General features: G+C 44.0%; 1 protein-coding gene and 1 long non-coding RNA gene across 3 annotated transcripts in view; one reads left to right on the forward strand and one right to left on the reverse strand.

Annotated features, from left to right (window-relative positions):
- Positions 1-22213, forward strand: part of MAML3 (mastermind like transcriptional coactivator 3) — a 445572-nt gene that overhangs the window by 35158 nt on the left and 388201 nt on the right. The window lies entirely within an intron of this gene.
- LOC146400949 (uncharacterized) lies at positions 14092-15737 on the reverse strand. Its single transcript, XR_014812948.1, has 2 exons — positions 15587-15737; positions 14092-14942 (listed from the first exon to the last, which is right to left on the reverse strand). It is a non-coding gene; the product is annotated as an uncharacterized LOC146400949 (long non-coding RNA).

A 22213-nucleotide genomic window follows, 5' to 3' on the forward strand; every position in this document is an offset into this window, starting at 1 on the left:
CAAGTTTGGAGCTTTTTACTTAAATAGAACAATTTGTCTGTGAGGTGTATAAAGTAATAGTATATTTTTCCTGTTAAAAATCCAATGCAAGTGACTGAGGCAACGGGAAATGTTAACGCTAACTGAATATTTGATGATACTAAGGAATTAGTATTGTTTACTCTTTAGATGTGGTAGTGGTATTATGGTTATGTTTTTGAAAAAAGAGACACTAACTTTTAAAGGTATATTCTGAAGTATTTACAGGTATGATATGATGACTGGGTTTTTCTTTAATATATGTGGAAGGGAAAGTGGATGTCATAGTCTGGTAACAAATTAGGCAGACTAGGTGGCTTATAAACGGCAGAAATTTATTATTTATTTATTTAATTAATTTTTAGGACCACACCCGTGGCATATGGAAGGTCCCAGGCTAGGGGTCAAATCAGAGCAATAGCTGCTGGTCTACACAGCCATGGCAGTGACAGATCCGAGCTGAGTCTGTGACCTATACCACAGTACATGGCAATGCTGGATCCTCAACCCACTGAGCAAGGCCAGGGATGGAACCCACATCCTCGTGGATCCTCATCAGGTTATTTAAACCACCGGGCCAAGAAGGGAACTCCTGAGTCACAACGGGAACTCCAGAAGCAGAAATTGATTGCTTGTAGTTTCGGAAACTGGAAGTCGGCAGTCAGGGTGCCAGTATGGCCTGGTGTGAATATCCTCTTCTGGGTTGCAAACTCTTCGTTGTGTCCTCACAGAGAGGGCGAAGGTCTCTCCGCATCCTCTCTGATAAAGGCACCAATCCCATTCACGAGGGTTCCATCCACATGACTTAAGCATATCTTCCGAAGGCCCCACCTACTAGTACCATTCTTTTTCATTATGGTTGATCACAGGATATTGCGTATAGTTCCCTGTGCTATACGGTAGGACCTGGTTGTTTGTCCATTCTATATATTAGTTTACACCTGCTAATCCCAACCTCCCAATTCAACTTATCACTGTGCTTCCGCCCCCTTGGCAACCACAAGCCTGTTCTCTGTGTATGTGAATCTGTTTCTGTTTTGTAGGTAGGTTCAATTGCGTCATAGTTTAGATTCCACATGTTAGTGGTATCATATGGTATTTGTTTTTTTTTTTTTTGTCCAAATTGATATTTTTCTTTTTTTTTTCTTTTTTTTTAATTTTCCCACTGTACAGCAAGGGGGTCAGGTTATCCTTACATGTATACATTACAATTACATTCCCCCCCCCCTTCTTCTGTTGCAACATGAGTATCTAGACAAAGTTCTCAATGCTATTCAGCAGGATCTCCTTGTAAATCTATTCTAAGTTGTGTCTGATAAGCCCAAGCTCCCGATCCCTCCCACTCCCTCCCCCTCCCATCAGGCAGTCACAAGTCTCTTCTCCAAGTCCATGATTTTCTTTTCTGAGGAGATGTTCATTTGTGCTGGATGTTAGATTCCAGTTATAAGTGATATCATATGGTATTTGTCTTTGGCTTTCTGGCTCATTTCACTCAGTATGAGAGTCTCTAGTTCCATCCATGTTGCTGCAAATGGCATTATGTCATTCTTTTTTATGGCTGAGTAGTATTCCATTGTGTATATATACCACATCTTCCGTATCCAATCATCTGTCGATGGACATTTAGGTTGTTTCCATGTCCTGGCTATTGTGAATAGTGCTGCAATGAACATGCGGGTGCACGTGTCTCTTTTAAGTAGAGTTTTGTCCGGATAGATGCCCAAGAGTGGGATTGCGGGGTCATATGGAAGTTCTATGTATAGATTTCTAAGGTATCTCCAAACTGTTCTCCATAGTGGCTATACCAGTTGACATTCCCACCAACAGTGCAGGAGGGTTCCCTTTTCTCCACAGCCCCTCCAGCACTTGTTATTTGTGGATTTATTAATGATAGCCATTCTGACTGGTGTGAGGTGGTATCTCATGGTAGTTTTGTGTTCTTTTTGACTTACTTCACTTACTGTGATAAACTCTAGGTCCCTCTGTGTATCTGCAAATGGCATTATTTCACTCTTTTTTATGGCTGAATAGCATTCCATTGTATATATGTACCACATCTTCTTTATCCTTTCATCTGTCAGTGGTCATTTAGGTTTCTTCCATGTCTTTCCTGTTGTCAGTAGTGCTGCAGTGAACATTGGGGTGCATGTAGAAAGATACTGGTGGGGTTTGAAGCCCATCTTGTAGGTGAGTTCTTGGTGCTATTTCCCTATTTCCTGGAGTAGAACCCAGAGGCACTGACTCTCTCAGAGCAGTGAAGGGCTATGTGACGGGCCTCATTGGAGAATTACTCTCTTACTTCTCTAGACCTTAGGGTCTGCAGCCAGAAGCTGGAATTGCTTCTGAGCAGAGGTGACGTTTTACCATAAGGTGAATGAAACGTATGTTTCAGGTCCCTCCCCTCCTTGTACAGCCCTTTACAAAGTTCTAGGAGGGGCCCTAGAAATTTTCATATCAGCATGCTTTATTTTATATTACTGATTTCACTATTAAAGAATTAACTGTTGCAGGCCTCAGGCCACACAAACCCTGAAACTGCTCTTGCTTTTGAGCATCTTATAGAAGGTTCTTTGCTTTATTTCTTTCTGAAAAGAACAGAGCACAGTATCTTCTCCCTCACAAATCAGTCAGAGATTACTAAGCAGTTGTATGTAAAATGGAACCAGAAGCTATTTTCTGAGCAAGTGAATTGTGATAATTTGGTACTGACACAAGAGGGAAGGGTCTCCTTGTAGACTCTCTGGGTGGTGGGCCCTACTGTAGGTCCAGCAAACAACTTGAGTTTGGTCCTGTTTCCACTGTTCTGCACTGTTGCTTTGCAGCTCTTATCTCTGTGTTCTCATTTTTTCTACTCTCCGACCTACAGCTGCCCTATGGAGGGGGGGATAGGAAACATACGTTTCATTTACCTTATGGTAAAACGTCACCTCTGATCAGAAGCAATTCCAGTGATAGCCAGAGGCAAAGCCAGTTCCTATGTCACCAGCAGTGAGGACAAGAAAAAGTGTATGAGGCCACTTTTCTATAGATGGACCAGAGATGCACCCAAGACCAGAGATGTTTCTGCTCTGTACTGAACAGAATAACGTTTCCTTTTATGTTGCTCCTTTTGATGTCTGTGCATTATAGTCTTGGAAACCATCAAGTCAACATATTACCTTTAAAAATATAGAGCACGACTTGGAAAAAAGGCTCCCTCCTGGGCTGGGGTAGGGAAGGTGCGACATAGACCTGCAACATGTTGTTGAGCCAGAAAGAACGGGGGATGGTCAAAGGACCAAGACTCGAAGAGCCTGCTTGATGGGCTCCCACTGGCCAAACTGGGAGAAGCTGAATGTCAAAATAAATATGGCAGTGGGTTACAACTCATTGAGTAAAATAAGAATTTGTAAGCCCAGCGTGATATAGGAATTGAATACATAGATAAAGGTTAGGGGGATCGAGAACAAAACTCTTACATACAGAAGGAAGGGCAGAGTGGTAAAATCACCCATGTATGGTAAGACTGGGTAGGTGAACATTTGATGAGGAACAGGATATTTACATATCAGAGCATCTCCCCCCAAATTGCCTTTAATTACAAGGCAAATATAGTAACTTTCTAGTAGAGACATCTGGGGAATATCACTTTAACCCAATGATCCAGAGACAGACCGACGTCATGTACTTCTTGGTAGGGTGCACGGAGGACGCGCTGTCTTGGTCTAAAAAAGAATGACCTGAATCTAATCAGGAGGAAACATCAGCCATACCAAACCAAGGGTCATTCTGTGAAGGAATGGGCCTGTAATCTTTAAGAATGTCAAGATCAAGAAGACAAGGAACAGCTGTGGAGGGTGAGGCAAGGGCAGGGACCAGAGGCGAGGCCAGGTTGGAAGAAGAAGAGATACTTCCGCTCTTGGTAGGGTTTGTTGGTTGTGGGAGCTTCTGGCTTCCTCAGGAGGAGGTTTCCAAACTAGTTTTCCGAGTTTGCTCTTCAAAGGAGGTGGTGTAGTTAGAGAAGATCCTTTGAATGAGGAATACAGAAGACCTCAGAGAGGGTGCTCACAAGCTGCCCCTCCTCTCACAGTTGGGGGGTAAGACAGGGCAGGGTGGCGGGGGGGGGGGGGGAAATAGGTGACAGATAGGAGAATCTTTGCCAAAGGCAACTTGAGTTTACAGGCTCTACTCCGTCAAGCAAGACCTTTGTATTTATCTAACTCTTGTTATCTAAATCATGTTTTTCACATTCCACCTGCAGGGGGTGGGGACCAAGCTAGGATGACTAAGTGAAATCCACAATGACTATACAAAAATGTTTCCTCCAAGTGTTTTAAGTTGGCTGACTTGATTGGAATGTTCTGATCATGAGGTGGCCACTTTGACTAGAGCTTTACTTAACACCCCTGTGTTTGCTAACAGCTATATCTTTGATGTCCTATGAAAAATTACACAAATGAGGAGTTCCCGTCATGGCTCAGCGGAAACGACTCTGACTAGTAACCATGAGGACACAGGTTCGATCCCTGGCCTTGCCCAGTGAGTAAAGGATCCAGCATTTCTGTGAGCTGTGGTGTAGGTCGCAGACGAGGCTCAGATCTGGCATTGCTGTGGCTGTGGCATAGGTCAGCAGTTAGAGCTCAGATTTGACCCCTAGCCTGAGAACCTCCATATGCTGTGGGTGCAACCCTGAAAAAGCAAAGAAAAAAAGAGAGAAAGAAAGAAAATTACACAACTGATTGAATTTTTCCGTTAGGAGGCTCAGCCTCAGTTTCCTCTCAGACCACCTTTTTCTGGCTTCCAATGAGGACTGTGAAGGAATAGCATCAATATAGGCAAAGGATGGCCAGGAAAGAGAAGACCTGTCCACCAGCCACCAAACAATTAAAGTGGCTGTGTTACCCAGGCCTTTGGCTCATCAGGCTTTCCATGCTTGTTGTGTAATGTACATAATGCCATGTTTAACACATCATGTGGGTAATGTTCGTTCATAACTATAATGTTTTGACAGCTGGCTAAATGTTTTATGGCTGTGGTTTTTAGAATTTAGCCTAAATAGAACATTTCGGGCTCATTCTGACAGGTGTACAAATACTCCTCTAAGAATTAATTTGTTATCTGTGAACATTATGTTGCTTCCGTCCTTTTGTGGGTTGGTATTTGTCCCATCATGTGAAATTGCTTCGTCTTAATGGGAGAGTTTTTGGTTAACCATGAAGCTCGGTACCACTTCCTATAACTTTGTTGCTGGTTAATGAGTAGTTGATGGGCATGATTTTATTTCTGTGAGAATGACCGAAGTTAAAGAAGGGTGAGCCATCTTACCAGGAGCTGAGCGCCTGCACCTGAAGGGTTATCTTTTCCTGTGCATTTTTTGCTCTTTGTAATTTGCTTTTCAAGTCCACGTGACTTCTGACTTTGTCTTTAAGTTTAATGACTCTTTCTCCTAAGTGCTTTTCTCCACAAGATTTTTCCACAAAAGTGTTTGTTGGTCAAAGTTCACTTTTTAATGCTCTAAGAATGAGCCTTTCCTCAAAGATGTGGTTGTACCCAGCACTAAGAATGTGTGGTACTGGGAGTTCACTGGTGATTCAGCAGGTTAAGGATCCCGCTTGTTGTTCACTGCTGCAGCGCAGGTTTGATCCCTGGCCAGGGAAATTCCGCATGCCCAAGGGTGTGGCCAAAAAGAAAAGAAAAGAAAAAAGAAGCGAAAAAGAATGTGCAGTACTGAATCCAAAAGTCGGACAAGCAAGTATTCACTTATATTATTGGAGTGTGAAGCAGAGGGGTTGACAAGTACTGGGAAGAATGACCGAGGGCCAGTTGTCCACACGGAAGTCCTCTGCTTCCTTGTTTCCACCCTTGGGAGCTGTCACGCCATTCAGTGTCACTGTAACTGCCACATACTGCAGGGGCACATACACTGATACCTGTGTAAGGATTGTAGAGGCAGTAATGCACTGCCTTCAGAATAGGCCAAGATTGGGAAATTTTGCCAATTTTCATTCTCAGATTTTTAAGAATCCTAAGATGGTATCCAGTGAACTCGACCTGTTTCTGTACCCCTCTTGCTGGCTGGTGCATTCTTCCGGCACAGGGACGGTTCACACACAGCTACGTTTATACGAGTCACAGCGTCCTCCTTCTCCCACCCACCCCCCCTTCCCACTTAAGGTTTCTTTTAGTTTTTGCAAAGCAGCCATGTGAGAGGAATAAAATAATTTTGAAGAGCATTATATGGTGGGAATTTTGACAATGAGTGGAAGATGGTAATTACTCTCTTCCATTAGACTCAGTGGCTTTGGACAGATAAGCTGTATTGAAACGTGTGACCAGGGCATGGGATCATGGATTGTCTTTCACTGTTGTCATGGCGACAGTGATGCAGGTGGCCTATAACTGCCGGGCTGTCAGATCTTATACATCAAACTGGTGCTAAGTGAAAATATGTTAGAGGCATTGGGGAAAAAAACTGCCAGCAGTGTTTATAGGATCAGCTGGGGAAAAGCTAGCCTAGTTGAAGAAAAGATTTCCGTTAAAAGCTCTAGGTGGTTGCGAAGAAATTGGAGTTTTTACTTTTTATTAATAAGAGGAGCGTGGACTATTAAAAGAAAAAAAAATGGCTTTCTGGGTGTTGCACTGCTGTCTTCGTACACATAATTAGCACAATGCCTTTCTGCTTCCCCTTTGAGCTAATGTGATAATGCAGTGGCTTCAGGAGAGGCAACGAGACACCGTGTGGTCCAGAAGCTTTGCTTGGGCGCTAGGGAACCCGTGGTGCACACTGCAAGAGGTTTGAATCCTTTTTCTGGAAAGCTTCACGAATTTTTGTTAGTAAGAAGTGGTAAGAAAGCACTCTGGTGGGATTCTGATACAGCGTGCTTTAAGTATTATGTAGAATGTTGGATGGCACTCAGCTATGCATATTGGAGTCAATCTGTTTGAATGTAAGAGCAGAGGTTCCATTCAAATGTGGAGAGGTTCCTCTGTGTCAAGCTCTATGATCACACCTATTTTTTTCTTTTCTTTTTCTTTTTTAATCTTTTCTCCTCTTCTTTTCTCAGTGTTTTCTGTCTTTCCTCAAAAATTTATAAATGGGAGTTCCCGTCATGGCGCAGTGGTTAACGAATCCAACTAGGAACCATGAGGTTGAAGGTTTGATTCCTGGCCTTGCTCAGTGGGTTAGGGATCCGGCATTGCCGTGAGCTGTGGTGTAGGTCGCAGACGCGGCTTGGATCCCGCGTTGCAGTGGCTCTGGCATAGGCCAGTGTCTACAGCTCTGATTGGACCCCTAGCCTGGGAACCTCCATATACCGTGGGAGTGGCCCTAGAAAAGACAAAAAAAAAAAAAAAAAAAATTATAAATGCCTTGAACTGAAACCCTCAACTGCTAAGCAACAAAGAATATAACCTCTGTGTGTGTGTGTGTGTTTATGTATAAGTGTGTAGTGCCTTATCTCAAGAAGTTGAAACTTTATAGTTCTCACTTAATCATACTATCTTGGTAAATTGGAAGAAAATCATCTACGTTCCATTTCCAAAAGTATTTCTTAGGATAGACCATGAAAGAAGATAATAAAGAATGGGAATGCGTATATGTGTATGACTGGGTCCCTTTGCTGCACAGCCAAAATTGGCACACTATTATAAATCAACTATACTTTAAATAAAAAAAAAATGTAAAAAAAGAAAAATAAGTATTCCTGAGTGGGACAGTCTGTTAGTTGGTGAGTCAGGCATTGCAGATGTAGCAGTGGATAATTCCTGGTTGGCCCCTGAGGTAGGCAGGCAGTGTAGCTCCCGCTTACGGCATTTTTTTGGAAATATCTTCTTCGGTATATTCTTTATATTGAAATCTAAGCGTAGGTGAAGTTACCCTGTATGGCCATTGGCATATAACTGACCAGTCAGAGTACTAGAGATTCAGTTTAATTCACACATATGTATTGGATGTGTACCAACTAGTAGGTATTTTGCTTGTACTCATCTTCAGGAGGAAGTAGCTCTAACATTTGTTGAGGGCCTGCTATATGTCTGGTTATTAAATTATTTAATTCATGCAGTATTCTTGAAAAGCAGATCATTAGCATTTTGCAGCTAAGAGCCTTGACAAAATCAAGATTGAAATGTCTGACTCCAGACTCCATGCATTTTATTTTATTTTTTTGCCACACCCAAAGCATGTGGAATTTCCCCAGCCGGGGATCAAACCTGCACCAGAGCAGCAACCCAAGCCACAGCAGTGACAACACTAGATCCCTAACCTGCTGCACTGGAAGAAGATGCCATGTTTTATTTTTTTACCGTGTGGTTTCAAGAGATGTGCAAGACCAGCTTTGCCTTCAAGGAATTCAGTTTCACTGGAGACCCAAGCAAATATTGAATAATTACAACAGAGCTTGTTAAGTGCTATAACATACATAGGCACTGAGGCATACAAAGCAGGGAGCATCTAACTCCCTAGAGGAGCTCATGATGGAGCTGATTATTAAAGGAAAAATAAGTAATTTGAGGGGGAATTCCAGGCTAAGGGGACATCATGAGTCAAGACACAGAAGGATGAGACCGACCATGGCACATTCTGGAATGGCAAATGTGTATGTGTGTGAGTCTTGGGGTTCAAAGACTGTGGTTGCTCTTGTAAGTCTTTACAAGTTAGAAGTTGTTGGCTTGCATGATAGTTCCCTCTAGATTTTGGTTTGTTCTGACTAATTTCTATTTTTCTCTGTGTGCCCTTCTCTTTTTTGGGGATATTTTTTGCTCACCCCACCCTTGACTTTTGTTCCATCATTCTGGTTGAGGGTTCTCTTCTTTCTCTAAAAAATGTACATAGCAGGAGCTAGTGGGTGAAGAGGTGGAGTCTGGTCACCCATCAGTTCAGACAGATAATTTAAATAATTAAAATGAGGAAGATTTGTACAATCAAAGGACTCAGTGGTGATAGTTTTCAGCTTTAAGTCCCAAGCAGCTGATTGAAAACTAAACTCAGATTTAGTCTCTGTGCTAACTGCTGACCAATAATATATATTTCATCATGTAGCTTATATACATAATGGAGATTTTAGTTCTTCATTCGATAATGTTTATAAATTCTCTGCTTTTTTTTTTTTTAAATAGCCACGCCTCTGGCATACAGAAGTTTCTGGGCCAGGTATCGATTCCGAGCTGCAGCTGTGACCTACACCACAGCTGTGGCAATGCAGGATCCTTTAACCCCCTGTGTGGGGCCAGGGATGGAACCCATGCTTCCGCAGTGACCCAAGCCACTGTAGTTGGATTCTTAACCCAGTGTGCCGCAGCGAGAACTCCTACTTTGTGTTTTTTTTTGTTTTCATAAAAGCACCACTCCTTTTAAACCTAACTCCTTGATTAATAGATTTTGTTCTGAAATTAATCTCAGGATTTTGCTAAACCTTGTCTATTTTAGATTGAAGAAGGAAAACTAATGAATTTTTCTCAAGTTGGAATTGTTTGTCAATGATTTACAAAGTGATTTACAAGTAGTCCAGATGATTATGATACCGGTGATTGAGAAAAAGGTAAACATTAGGGCCCTTAGAAGTGACAAAATTTGAGTGTTGGTGTACGCCCATCTCCATGCCATGCTACAGTAGTGTGTTAATCTAAGATTTCAAGTCATGGTATTTTAGAGGTATTTGGAAATACCAATTTTGTTTTGTTTTGTTTTATTCAAAGAATCCAGAGCCTAAGGTCCCAGTTGCGTAAGGAAGATTCTCCTTGACTCATCCATGTGTGCACACACATGCATGTATAATTTTGTAGGTTGGTATGCCTAAGACTCATGCATATAGCAATTTAACAGTGTACTATGTAAGGATGTGTGCCAAGACCTATATCTCTACTGACCAGAGCTGAGACTTATGATGGTCAGGAGCCATTGGAAGGAAAAAAGTATTTCTGTGATCCCCAGGGCTGCCTAGAAGGATAAGTCAGTCCACAGCTTGCCTCCAAGCAGGGAATGTCTAATCAAAGAGGGAGATTTTTGGAGACAACAGGAAATGGAAAATTAATTTGAGCCTCCTCTCCCCCAATCTTTTCTTATGTCTCTGGAGGGGTTCTTTTTTTTTTTTTTTTTTCTTTTCTTTTTCTGAGACAGGTCCGTTTTTACATAGAAATATCCTGCACTATTGATGACAAAAGATTCTTTCATTTTATAATGCCTGTTCCTGGTGGTCTAGCATAATGCAGAGTGATGGGATTTGTAGTAAGGAGTCTTAAAAGTGGGATTAGGAGCACTGAGGTGGAAAAACCATGCTAGCTCTTTTAAAATCTTTCTTGAAGTTGGAATCATATTCAGCGGTTGTCTTTTCAAGAAGGGGAATTTTCCCCTAGTTATTCCCTTGGGTGTTTGCACACTAGGATCTCAGGATTTCAGTATTAATCCAGTATCTCCATCACTCAACTGACGTGTCATGGACATATGGACCAGACTATGGAAGAGGTTGTCATTTTTTATACCTCCACATTCCTCACAAACAGCTTCTTAGAATTACAGGCTCACTTATTAATTTGGTGATTAAGCCATTTAAACAGGCAACTGTTTGTTATACTGTATCAATACTAGGTTTTGGAAACAAGAAAAATGGATGTGATCTAACTTGAGGATGCCCAGTGGGGAACAATCCTGCTTTGTAAGACAGAGGCTGGGCTGACCTCTTGGGTCTTTTCATATTTCATTTCTATAATTCATTCCACAAAGTACTAAGAGGTTCTCTAAGGGTCCTTGACACCTTCCTACACTTAGGGTAGCTCTGAAAAAGTAGAACAGCAGATGCAGACTTGATGAGAATTTGAATTGGGGTGTCAGGCTAAGACCAAGATAATCTAGTTTCACATGAAACCTCTGGATCCCCCACTGGTTAAATCTAGTATTGTGAGTATTTTGATCACCATTTTAAAGTGCCTGTTCTCAAGTCACGAATAAAAACCTTTATCTAAAAATATGAATTACCAAAAAAAAGGACTTTATTGTACACATTTTTTTTTTTTGGTGATAGGACATAAACAAAGCAAAATCAAGTTACATGCTGGTGGCGGTGGTGGCTTCCAAGACAGTGGAAGGCTTTCTGTGCTCAGCTAAGTCAGGGAGCTTCAGGATGAGAGCCCCGGGACATATTCCCGCTAAACAGGGGATCCGAGTTGAAATAACAGCGCTCTGGCCCCTCCACATCCACTCAGAAAGTTTAGAGAGACAGGCTGAGAAGGCGTTGAATTATTATCTCAGGTGAGGGACTGTGCCACTATCAGACTATTCAAATATACATATGAGGGGAATTCCCGTCGTGGCTCAGTGGAAACGAATCTGATAGTATTCATGAGGATGCAGGTTCGATCCCTGGCCTCACTCAGTGGGTTGGGGATCTGGCATTGCTGTGAGCTGTGGCGTAGGTCACAGATGTGGCTTGGATCCCAAGTTGCTATGGCTGTGGTCTAGGCTGGCATCTGTAGCTCTGATTCAACCCCTAGCCTGGGAACCTCCACATGCTGCAGGTGTGACCCTAAAAAGCAAAACACACACTCTTATTAAATGTACATATGGGAGTTCCCATCGTGGCGCAGTGGTTAACGAATCTGACTAGGAACCATGAGGTTGCAGGTTCGGTCCCTGGCCTTGTTCAGTGGGTTAAGGATCCAGTGTTGACGTGAGCTGTGGTGTAGGTCGCAGAGGCGGCTCGGATCCCGAGCTGCTGTGGCTCTGGTGTAGGCCGGCGGCTACAGCTCCAATTGGACCCCTAGCCTGGGAACTTCCATATGCCAAGGGAGCGGCTCAAGAAAAAAGGCAAAAAGACCAAATAATGATAAATAATAATAATAATAAATGTACATATGTAATTTTAGAAAGTTTTATAATAATGCCTTAATTCTTTTATTTAAGGTGTGGTACTAATAGTTTTTAGTCCCAAATGAACACCTCTATACCAGAACAGAGGTTACTGATAAATCCCACTTTTAAGACTCCTTACTATAAATCCCATCACTCTGCATTATGCTATACTACTAGGAACAGTCATTATAAAATGAAAGAATTATTTGTCATCAATAGTGCAGGATATTTCTATATATTTCACTGATATAATGTGGATAACAGTACTTACTGTATTTTTCCTGGGAGAAAAAAAGGTGGAGAAATATTACTGTTTGAGTCATTTCCGGACCAGTGGGATGAGTTGCTCTGTAGTCCAAAATTTGGTCTCTGCTGTGGTGAAGCCGACACTGTGGTTTTGATGTTAATGTGCCAGTAGCCAACAAGACTGAAGATGAAGCGGAATTTTACCTCATTAACCATTCTTAGGGTAGGCTGGTAAGCCTGGACCAGCTTGCAGAGCCCAGGAAATCGGTAGCATTGAAGACAGGTAAAGGGTAACCCAGATTTCATCTCATTCGAACTTCCATCGGCCCTGCTGAAGTTTGTTATAGAATGATTCACACTGAAAAACCGTCTTGATTTTTCAGCCCTTTTAAAAACAATATTTTCAGCATGTCTTAATGCTTTATATAGAGTTGTATCTCCAATAGGCTGGCTTAATTGTGTATGAAACTGGAATTTCAGATGAAAGGCTTCCTAATGCACAAAAGAACCTCAGCTCTCCCTCAGAACCAAAACAAATACATACATAAACAACAACAATAAAAGAGTTTCAATTAAGATTTTTAGAACACAAATACCCATTTAAATGCACCTAATTCTGTGCCAGCAGCCACTTTAAAATATTGTCCTTTTTAAAGGAACATCCAATATAGTTGAAAGCATGGGCTTTTATAAATATAAGATGCTTCCTTGCATTATCTGAGAGAAGGAGAAAGGCAGGTCTAGCTTTTCAGATTTAACATGCTTAGCTAATCAGAAAATCTTTATTAATTAAATTTATGAGTTATATAACACTGGATGTGGATCTTTGAAATTTTGGGGTTGCAAAAATGTGATTAAAAAAACTAAACTGTAAATCATCTTATAATTTTGGGAAGAGCATGGCGCTGGGTCATATCCGTCCCATGGCTCTTCATAGGTTCCCAAGACCTTCCTCTCCATCTGAAAGGATGAGACACTTTTCTGTTGTTGAAACAAAGCCAGCATCGTGGGGCCAGGTAGGGATCTTGGCCATGGACAACTACATTTGAGTGTGAGCTGCATTTCCTGTTTTTCGAAGAGTCAGTTTTTCTGGATTTTCTGCATTTCGGCTTCCTTTCTCTCCTTTAGGGCCACACTCTGACCTCCATTCCCTTACCTTTGTGTCCTGGGCTGTTTTCTATGGACTGAGAATGAGGTGGGAGAGGAAAGCAGGGCAGATAGCAGTTGGGTGGATCATAGGAAGGGAGGCAGGAGTTACACCCCATCCCGGCTCCACCACTGACTAACTTTGTGACTTGGGGAGATGTTATGGACTCAGTTATGTCCCCCCACATACATAGGTGGAAGCCCTAACTCCTGATATGCCTGTGTTTGGAGATAGTGCCTTTAGGGAGATAGAGTGAAATGAGGTCAGAGGGTGGAGCCTCTAATTCAGTGTGACCGGTGGCCTTAGAAGACAGAGGGACATCAGGAATGACTGCATACAGGGCAAAGGCCAGGCGAGGACACAGTGAGAGGGCAGCTGGCTGCAAGCCGGGAAGGGAGGGCTTTGGAGAAACTACACCTGCTGGCACCTTGATATTGGACTTGCAGCCTCCAGAACTAGGAGAAAAGAAATTCCTGCCCTTTAAGCCACTCAGTCTGTGCTATTTTATTATGGCAGCACTGGGAACAAATAAGGGGGAGTTACAAAATCTCTAGGCTTCAATTTCCCCGTCTAAACTTAAGATGGAGTCCCAAATCCTTCTGAGGTTGTAGGGTTTTGGTATGAGAATAAATGATACAGCACAGTCCTGCTCATGCCTCAGTGTATGTCTGTGAGGAGGAGTGGATGCCCACAGGAACAGGCTAGTGTTCATTTTCTAGTGGCCCAGGCTTTTTGCTGAGTACTTATTAGCATTACCCTGAAACAACGCCAATCATTCCCCATGTCACTTTGGAGTTTCCCATCACATTTTGGTTCATGTCTTATAGAAGACCCAGCCTGAGGGCACAGAAGATTCTTTTTTTTTTTTAATTATTACTCGATGAATTTATTACATTTATAATTGTACAATGATCATCACAATCCAATTTTATAGGATTTCCATCCCATACCCCCAGTGCATCCCCCCACCCCCCAAACTGTCTCCTTTGGAAACCATAAGTTTTTTCAAAGTCTGTGAGTCAGTATCTGTTCTGCAAAGAAGTTCATTGTGTCCTTTTTTCAAATTCCACATGTTGGTGATAGCATTTGATGTTGGTGTCTCATTGTCTGACTGACTTCACTTAGCACGATAATTTCTAGATCCATTCATGTTGCTAAAAATGCCGTTATTTTGTTCCTTTTAATGGCTGAGTAATATTCCATTGTGTATATGTAGACCCTTTTCGATTCCAACACACGTTTAGATCGTCTTCAACAGTTAGCTGAATTCTCCCCGTACATTTTAGGTTTGTTTTATTTACTATGTTTCAAAGACAATAAAAGGGAAAATCCAGTATATGTAAAAAAATGCTCAGCTGACCCAGCATATAGAATTGCCTTTGCTAATTCTGTCTATTTTATAAACTAAGATCACATATATCTGCAGCACAACAGTAGTCGCTTGAGTTTACCCACTATTGTGTGGCTGAGAAACCAAAGGTGTTTTCAATCCTTAACCTGATTTCACTTCTAGCTTATACTCATCTAAGAGATTTCAGATACGTTCTCCCCACTTAGATCGATGAAGACACAAAGATTTCTTCCTCGCAGGCATAAGAGGTGTGGGTGTTTAAGGGCTAGAACACAGGCTCCTGGCTTCCTGCACGTCCAAGATCAAGGTGCACCGTGTTCAGCGGGGTTGTTCGTAAAGTTCACTGTCAACTGCATCTGTTCAGAGAGAGGTGGGCACGTCTGTCTTTTCCCTTTTCAAAGTAAAGAATAGAGCTTAGGTTTTGTACCTCCAGGCCTTCCAATTTAATGCTCTTTACAGAGCAGATGGTCAATAAATCAGATACTTACATAGTATTGAGCATATTGAGTATATGCTGTGTACCTTATCCTTTGAGACAAAAGTACAACCTGCAGGACGTGGGTGCTGCCCTCAAGTTGCTGATTATCTAATGCAGGGGATAAGAGCTCTGCCAGGCTCTAGGACACTTGGGCTCATGATACACATGTATAATGTGTAATGCACGTTTCTTCAAGATAAGCTCATTTTCCCCCAACTATTCTGTTGGTAAATAAGAGAAGTATTCCCTTTGGAGGAAAAGTATTCTAGTAGTTAGGCCAGGCCTAGGATACTGATTAACATAGTGTTGTTCCAGGGGCTTTTGCTGCTGGCAAACCACCTCAACATTTGGTGGGCTAAAAAGAGCCACCCTGTAATTATATCTGTGATTTTGTGGATCATGAATTTGAGCAAGGCTCAGCTGGGTGACCCTCGTGGTCCCTGTAGTATGTGTCACAGGTCCCTCAGTGGTATTCAGTCAATAGTTGATCTGGGCTGGAGGGTCCAGTATGGCATTCCTCACCTTCCTGGCACTGTGGCAGGGATTCCTGGAAGGCTGATCTCTCCCAGGGTCCCTCTCCCTCTCCATGTGGACTCAGGGCCTCTCGATGAGATTTCTGCACTAGGGTGATCAGATGTCTCGCAGGGCGGCTCGGCAAAAGCCTAGGGCAAAGCTGTGAGTCACGTTACACGCTAGACTTAGAACTGGCATAATGTCACTCTATTGGCCAGACTGGTTACAGGCAGTTCATATTCAATGGGAGGGAAATAGACTCACCTGTCGATGGAAGAAGGATCAAAGAATTTGTGGCCATCCACCCCAGATGGCTTACACCTCTGGTTTGCTGGGGGGGTTTTAATCTTTTTTTTTTAATTTTTTTAAAATACACCCAAGATTTTACTTCCAGTGCATTCCAGTTTTCTTTTGCCAGAATTTAAAGCACCATGGGAGTGTCTTCTTTATGTAAAGAATGATAAACTTGAGGATTCTTTTTTTCTTTTTTCTTCTCTTTTTTCTTTTTGCTTTTTAGGGCCACACCTGCGGCATATGGAAATTCCCAGGCTAAGGGTTGAAGCGGAGCTACAGCTGCTGGCCTGTCACAGCCACACCAACGCCAGATCCGAGATGCGTCTGCAACTTACACCACAGCTCACGGTAATGCCAGATCCTTAACCCACTGAGCGAGGCCAGGAATCGAACCACATCCTCATGGATACTGGTTGGATTCATTTCCACTGGGCCACAATGGGAACTCCAGCTTGAGGATTCTTTTAAAAAAAATATCTAAAATGTGATCTCTAGCATGGAAGAACTAACAGTCCAGTAGAGAAGGACCACGTAAGCAGATGACTCTAGAACGCAAAACTTAATAAAATTGAGAGAAAGGTACCATTGAAGCATGAGTGCTGAGTGGCTGCGAAATCAGGGGAGGTTTCAGAAGGGAGGGGGTGACTCATCTGAGCTGAGCCTTGAGGACGACAGTGGTCCCTGCAGATGGGAGGGGGTGGGGGATGGCATCAGGAGCAGGGGCAGGGAGCATCTGCACACGGAGCAAACGATGTGGCCTGCACACTGGCTGCGTGCCTGGAACGTGGGGGCTGCCCTCACCCAGGGGGCAGAGGCGGGGTGGGCAGAGGAGGTGAGGCTGAGCAAGTGGGTGGGGATGGCTTGGTTCTGAACGCAGACTTGTTCTGAGTGTAACGGCCAGGGATTTGTCACAGAGACATGCCGGGATCAGATTTCTGATTCTGAACACTATTTCTAACAGCAGGTCTGGGATGGATGGGAGGAATGGCAGACAAGAGGCCCAGAGACCAGGCAGAGCTGGCAGTCATCCAGGAGAGCGGTCACTGGGCAGTAGAATGGAAAAGAAAGGGTTTGAGAGTGGTGTGTCATGGGAAGAGGGGGGTGGAACAACTTTTTCCGAATGCCTCGCCTGTGTCCAAACACTCTGCTTATATCCCTTATCTAATTTATTTCTCTCTAAAATCCATTTTTCAGGAATTCCCTGGTGGTTCAGTGGATTGAACTGGCATTGTCACTGCAGCGGCTTGGGTGGCTACTGGGGTGTGGGTTCGATCCCTGGCCTGGGAACTTCTACAAGCTGTGGGCATGGCAAAAAAAAAAAAAAAAAAAAAAATCATTTTTCAGATGAGGTCACTGAAGCTTAGAAACATTTAAGAACCTCCTTGACACTGGATAGCTAGAAATGAGGAGGGCTGAGGTTCAAAGCCAAGCAGGTATGACTTTGCACAAAATCTCACGGCCTCACCCATTGAAAACAATTGAAAATTTCTTAGGAGGTGCATGGTTGTGCCAGTAACAAAAATAGAGATAAAGATTCTTTAGAAAAATCTCTGCCCGAGTTGTATGTGGGTATGTCTGTATCGAGCACATGCTTCCTACTCGAATGTAGTTTTAAAATGTTTAAAGTTTTCAGCTAGTTTCCCTTTCTTTCGTTCTTCTTTCCTCCCTCCTTCCTTCCTTTCTCTCTCTTTCTTTCCGAGCCTACAGCATATGGAAGTTCCCAAGCTGGGGTCAAATCGGAGCGACAGCTGCTGGCCTACACCACAGCCACAGCAATGTGGGATCCGAGCCACATCTTCGACCTACACCATAGCTCACACAATGCCAGAACCTTTACTCACTGAGTGAGGTTAGGGATCGAACCCACATCCTCATGGATTCTAGTCAGATTCATTTCCACTGAGCCATGATGGGAACTCCTCAGCGAGTTTCTTTATCAATTCTGTGGGCTTAAATGTCAGCAACAAGAAAGTGAAATACACAATTCAGGTCAGTGCACCTGATACTGTCTTTCCTCGTGCGTAAATGATTCTGGGCCTAATAACTGGGTTTTATTGCGTATTAGCATCTTGTACACACAACATGTATTGTGCCACATAGGGAGCTAACCAAGGCATCAGGGAGGGCTGGGAAGCAAAAGTAAAAATGAGTCAGAGAGAGAAATAATGCAGCAGTTCATTTGGGTGCTTCCTCTGTAGAAACCGCCCCCCCCCATCACAAAATAAGTCACCTTTCTCATTTTAAGAGCAGAAAGGCAAAAGGGACAACTATCTATGTCTCTGAAGTCCTATTCCTGCCTAAACCCTGAAGGTCCGGGCTAGGCAGACCCAGCCCTCCGCCTTTGGGTTCCCAGGTGTCCAGCCTGACTCAGATCCACAGCCACAGAGCCTTTGTGGTCAGTGCCCAGGAGTCAGGCCTGCAAGCAGACCCTCACCTGAAAATGCAGTTCCTGATGCGGGTCAAAACGAGGTGCTGAAAATCATGGCCTCTGGCATATCTATAGAGCATCCACTTGGTTTCACGTTTACAGGTTTTCAGAGCCCCACCAAGTCTCGGTGGTGATAGGTAAGCATGAAGGAGAAGGGGCATCTTGCTTCTCTTTTTTTGTGGCTGAGGCTCCCTGGCTAGATCAGAGTCTGCACGTCGTCAGTGAATATTCACTGAATGAAAGGACCGCTTACCCGCCAGGTGCCGGGTTCTGCTGGCTGCTTGACGTCCGATGTCCCATTTAATCTTCATAAAATGATGAAACTTGGTCCTCCTGTTAGCAGATGAAGAAACGGGTGCCTCGAGAAGTTAAGTTACCTGCTCAAGGATGAGCACCTTATGGGTAATAGAGCTGGACTTCAAACCTGGATTTGTGAGAGCTCTTACACCTCTGTCCTTTTGGGTACACTCTATTATAGGCTTTGGGAGAATATTGTTTGGGTGTCAATCCACACACTTCACACATGCAAAAGAGAAGTTAGCCCAGTTTGAAAATGTGAGAACTCTTGAGAACTCCCAGGACCAAGCATATAGTAGGTGCTCTAAAAATGCTGACTAAAGGAAACACTAGTGTTTCTTTCTCTCTAGTCTACTGCTTTGTCATTTACTATTGTGGGGAACAATATGGAAGACTTGAAGGTTTTTAGCCTTAAAAATATTATTATTACTATTGCCTTTTAGGGCCACAACCTGCGGCATATGGAGCTCCCAGGCTAGGGGTTGAATCGGAGCTACAGCTGCCAGCCTACACCACAGCCACAGCAACGCAGGATCCATGCCACATCCAAGACCTACACTCACAGCTCATGGCAACGCCGGGTCCTTAACCCACTGAGCGAGGCCAGGCATCGAACCCGCAACCTCATGGTTCCTAGTTGGATTTGTTTCCGCTGTGCCACAATGGGAACTCCCTTAAAAATATTATATTTAAGAGAAGTTTCTAAACATGGGGGTTTGACAAAATGCCACACCAGTCAGTGACAGCTGGCTAATGTGTCCTCTTCTATGCAAGTTTGGAGACATGTGGCAGAAACACAGTATTGGGGCTCTTTCTCTCGTCTTGCTAAAAGCGATCACCTCCCTCTTGTCACCAGGAAGGAAGGCAGCAGTGAGCTGGGAGATGCAGTTGTGAAATTTCTGGTTTTTCAGGAATAGTCAGATGAGTGGCCAAACTTTACCCTCTTTCTCTGCATTCTCTTTACTTACCTCTTGGATATGGTTTGTAGGATTAAGCCACTTCTTCTTCTGGGCCACCCTCCACCCCCTCTTTTCTTGCCCTCAGTGCATTCCTTCTTGCAATATTCTGTTTCTAAGAGAGCTTTTCGTTTAATATTTTCTAATGCAACAGCCTTTTCGTCTAATCCAGTTTCAAACTCCTGTCTTTTGAGGGAAAAAGAACCAGGTACTTCTGGCTCTCCCTGTCTTTGGATTTACCTGGGTTGTCCCTGCTGAAGCAGTGAAGAAATGAGGGCCGCGGAACTGGCTTGAATGGAACAAAACGTAATCATTTTCGCCTTTTCCCTCGTCGAAGCTGCTCCTATATATCTGAGGGTCTGAGAAAAGGTGGGGCAAGGCAGTGGGAGAGGAGAGGCCTTACCCGGCAGGGTGGTACCATGATCACAAAAGGAGAGGCACAGGCGACAGAGGAGAGCGGGTTGTGGAGACCTAAAGAAAACAGATTCGGAAGTGGGGTCTGCCTTGAAATAGATGCCTCTCTCCTGCTCTTGACCTGAATTTACATCTTAGTCTATGAGTGTTTTGCATGGACGGGAAGGTGTGGAACATGCTATATTGGCTAGTTTTTTGGCAGATCGAGTTTCCGGTCTCATTTAAAGTAAAGCTGCCTCTACAGACTGAAGCGGTGTCTAGGGTGTTGAGTTGTTGTAGGTTGTATCCTCTCGGTGGGCGTGGCCTGGGATGTGGTTCCAGCTCCAGTCTGGTGGGTAAGCGCTGGTTCATTGCTCCCATAGGGTGAAGGTAAACAGGGGTTTATTTGTCAGGCATCTCAGGGCATAAGTTCCAGGTAAACACAATCTACCCTGGGACGTGCTAAAACTTAAAACAAACACAAACCAAAAAAACCCCAAACTCATACTGACGGGAATTATTCTCACAATGTTTGAATTTCTTTCTCTGGACACGTGAGACTGCTGGACAGAAGTCGAGGCTCTCTGGCTGTCTCGGTCATCATGATGTCCCTCTGTTGTGTGCTGGGGGCAGTCGGCTCTGTTCATACGTGCGGAACACCGTGTCCCTAATGGTGCAATGTCCCCAGACTGCTGTGTACGTGGTGTTCTTTTAAAGTTTGTCTCCTTTTTCGCACATGATTAGCCCTTGTGTCATGGTACCAGGTCAGCCCCTGGGAGCCTCTTTCCACCCTACTCGGCCTGCTTGGCCTCATATTTTATGTCTAACTCGCTATGCCTGGGGAATGAGACGGCACCAATTATTAGAAGGGAAGTTAAAGTGACAACAAATGGGCTGTGAATGCAGACCAGACGACCCCTAGAAAGCTCGCTCGTTAAGCCCCGCCGTGCGCACTTTCCGGGATTTGGCTTCTCTGGAGTGTGTCTGACTGAGGCTCCAGCCGGTGTTCTGGTTAGTTAAAGTTTCAAGACAAGTGAGCTGTCATCCTGTGACTCACCGTGTACTGTTTTAAGCAACGACACAGCCTCAGAGCATAAAAGGATGTCGAGTCATCTCCAGTTTCCTGCTCCGGTTGACGTCATTGTCATCGTCATCACCCTCAACTGTATCACATTATTAAGTGTCCGAAGAAGCAGATCAGTCGCCAGACAAAACATGCTACGTAGACACACTCCTTGGTGTCTCGGAGTCTGTCTTCTTTAAATAGATAACATGAAAATGGAGCTAATTCAGGCTAAGGTATTGATCGTCCTGCAGTAACAGATGGCCTTAACCAGTCATCTGAAAGCACAAGTGCAATATCCCAGTTGCTGAGAACCTGCTGTGTGTGCGTAACAGGTGTCCGCTGTGTGAACTGAGTGCTGAGACCACACTCAGAAAGAGTACACAGCCCCCCGGCCCCCAGGTTGCCCCTAAGGAGCTGGATACAGTGACAGAAGTGTGTGTGAACATGATAGGGGCACAGAAGTGTGGTATTTGGCCTACTCAGGTGGTAAAGAAGTTAAAGACAGGTGTGGCCTGGGCAAAGTCATAGTCCTTAGCTGAGTGAAGGGGGGAGGGGCTGCTCTCAGGTGAGTGTGAACTAGGGGTGCAAGTGGGAAGCACCCTGGGGGAGGGGCAGGTGCCCAGTGCAGGGAGTCACTGACTCCAGTGGTGGCAGAGAGAAGCATGGCTCTGAATGTCATGCCCAGGGGCTTGGAGGGCAGAGCGGAAGGGCACTGGGCAATGGAGTTAGGTATCAGCCTTTGCTGGGTGAGGGGGGATGGTTATGAGCAGGATGGGTTATGAGCAGGATGGTTATGAGCAGGATGGGTTTGGGCTGTGGTTTCATCTCCGGCTTCTGGAGTTGGATTTGAAATGTGTGTGAAATAAAGTTCAAAAAGCTCGCTGACAGGTGTAGGAGGCAAGGGTGCAGTAATGCTTGAGCCTGGCCCCGGGTGCGGGCACTGTCACCATGGAAGGGTCACGTTAGAGAGGAAGGTGATGGAGTCAGCTTGAGATGTGCAGGTCTGGCCTGTTTGTGGAGATGGTCCAGGCTGAGCTCACAGTGAGATCTTGGAAAATCTGGGCTTGGAGTTTCATGGATGTGCTCTGTGAAAGTTGGAGAAAGCAGGTGGCCTTGGTGGGAATAGATACAATTCTTCTCACTCAATCAAGTTAAATCTGACAAAAAGAGAAGAAATGTATGCTCCCTCCGACTTCGGGGAC

The sequence above is a fragment of the Sus scrofa genome, chromosome 8 (genome assembly GCF_054392235.1).
Source record: "Sus scrofa isolate SSC_HxYL_T2T_F1_AM1 chromosome 8, Sscrofa_HxYL_maternal_Yorkshire_Landrace_v2.0, whole genome shotgun sequence".
Lineage (NCBI taxonomy): Eukaryota > Metazoa > Chordata > Mammalia > Artiodactyla > Suidae > Sus > Sus scrofa.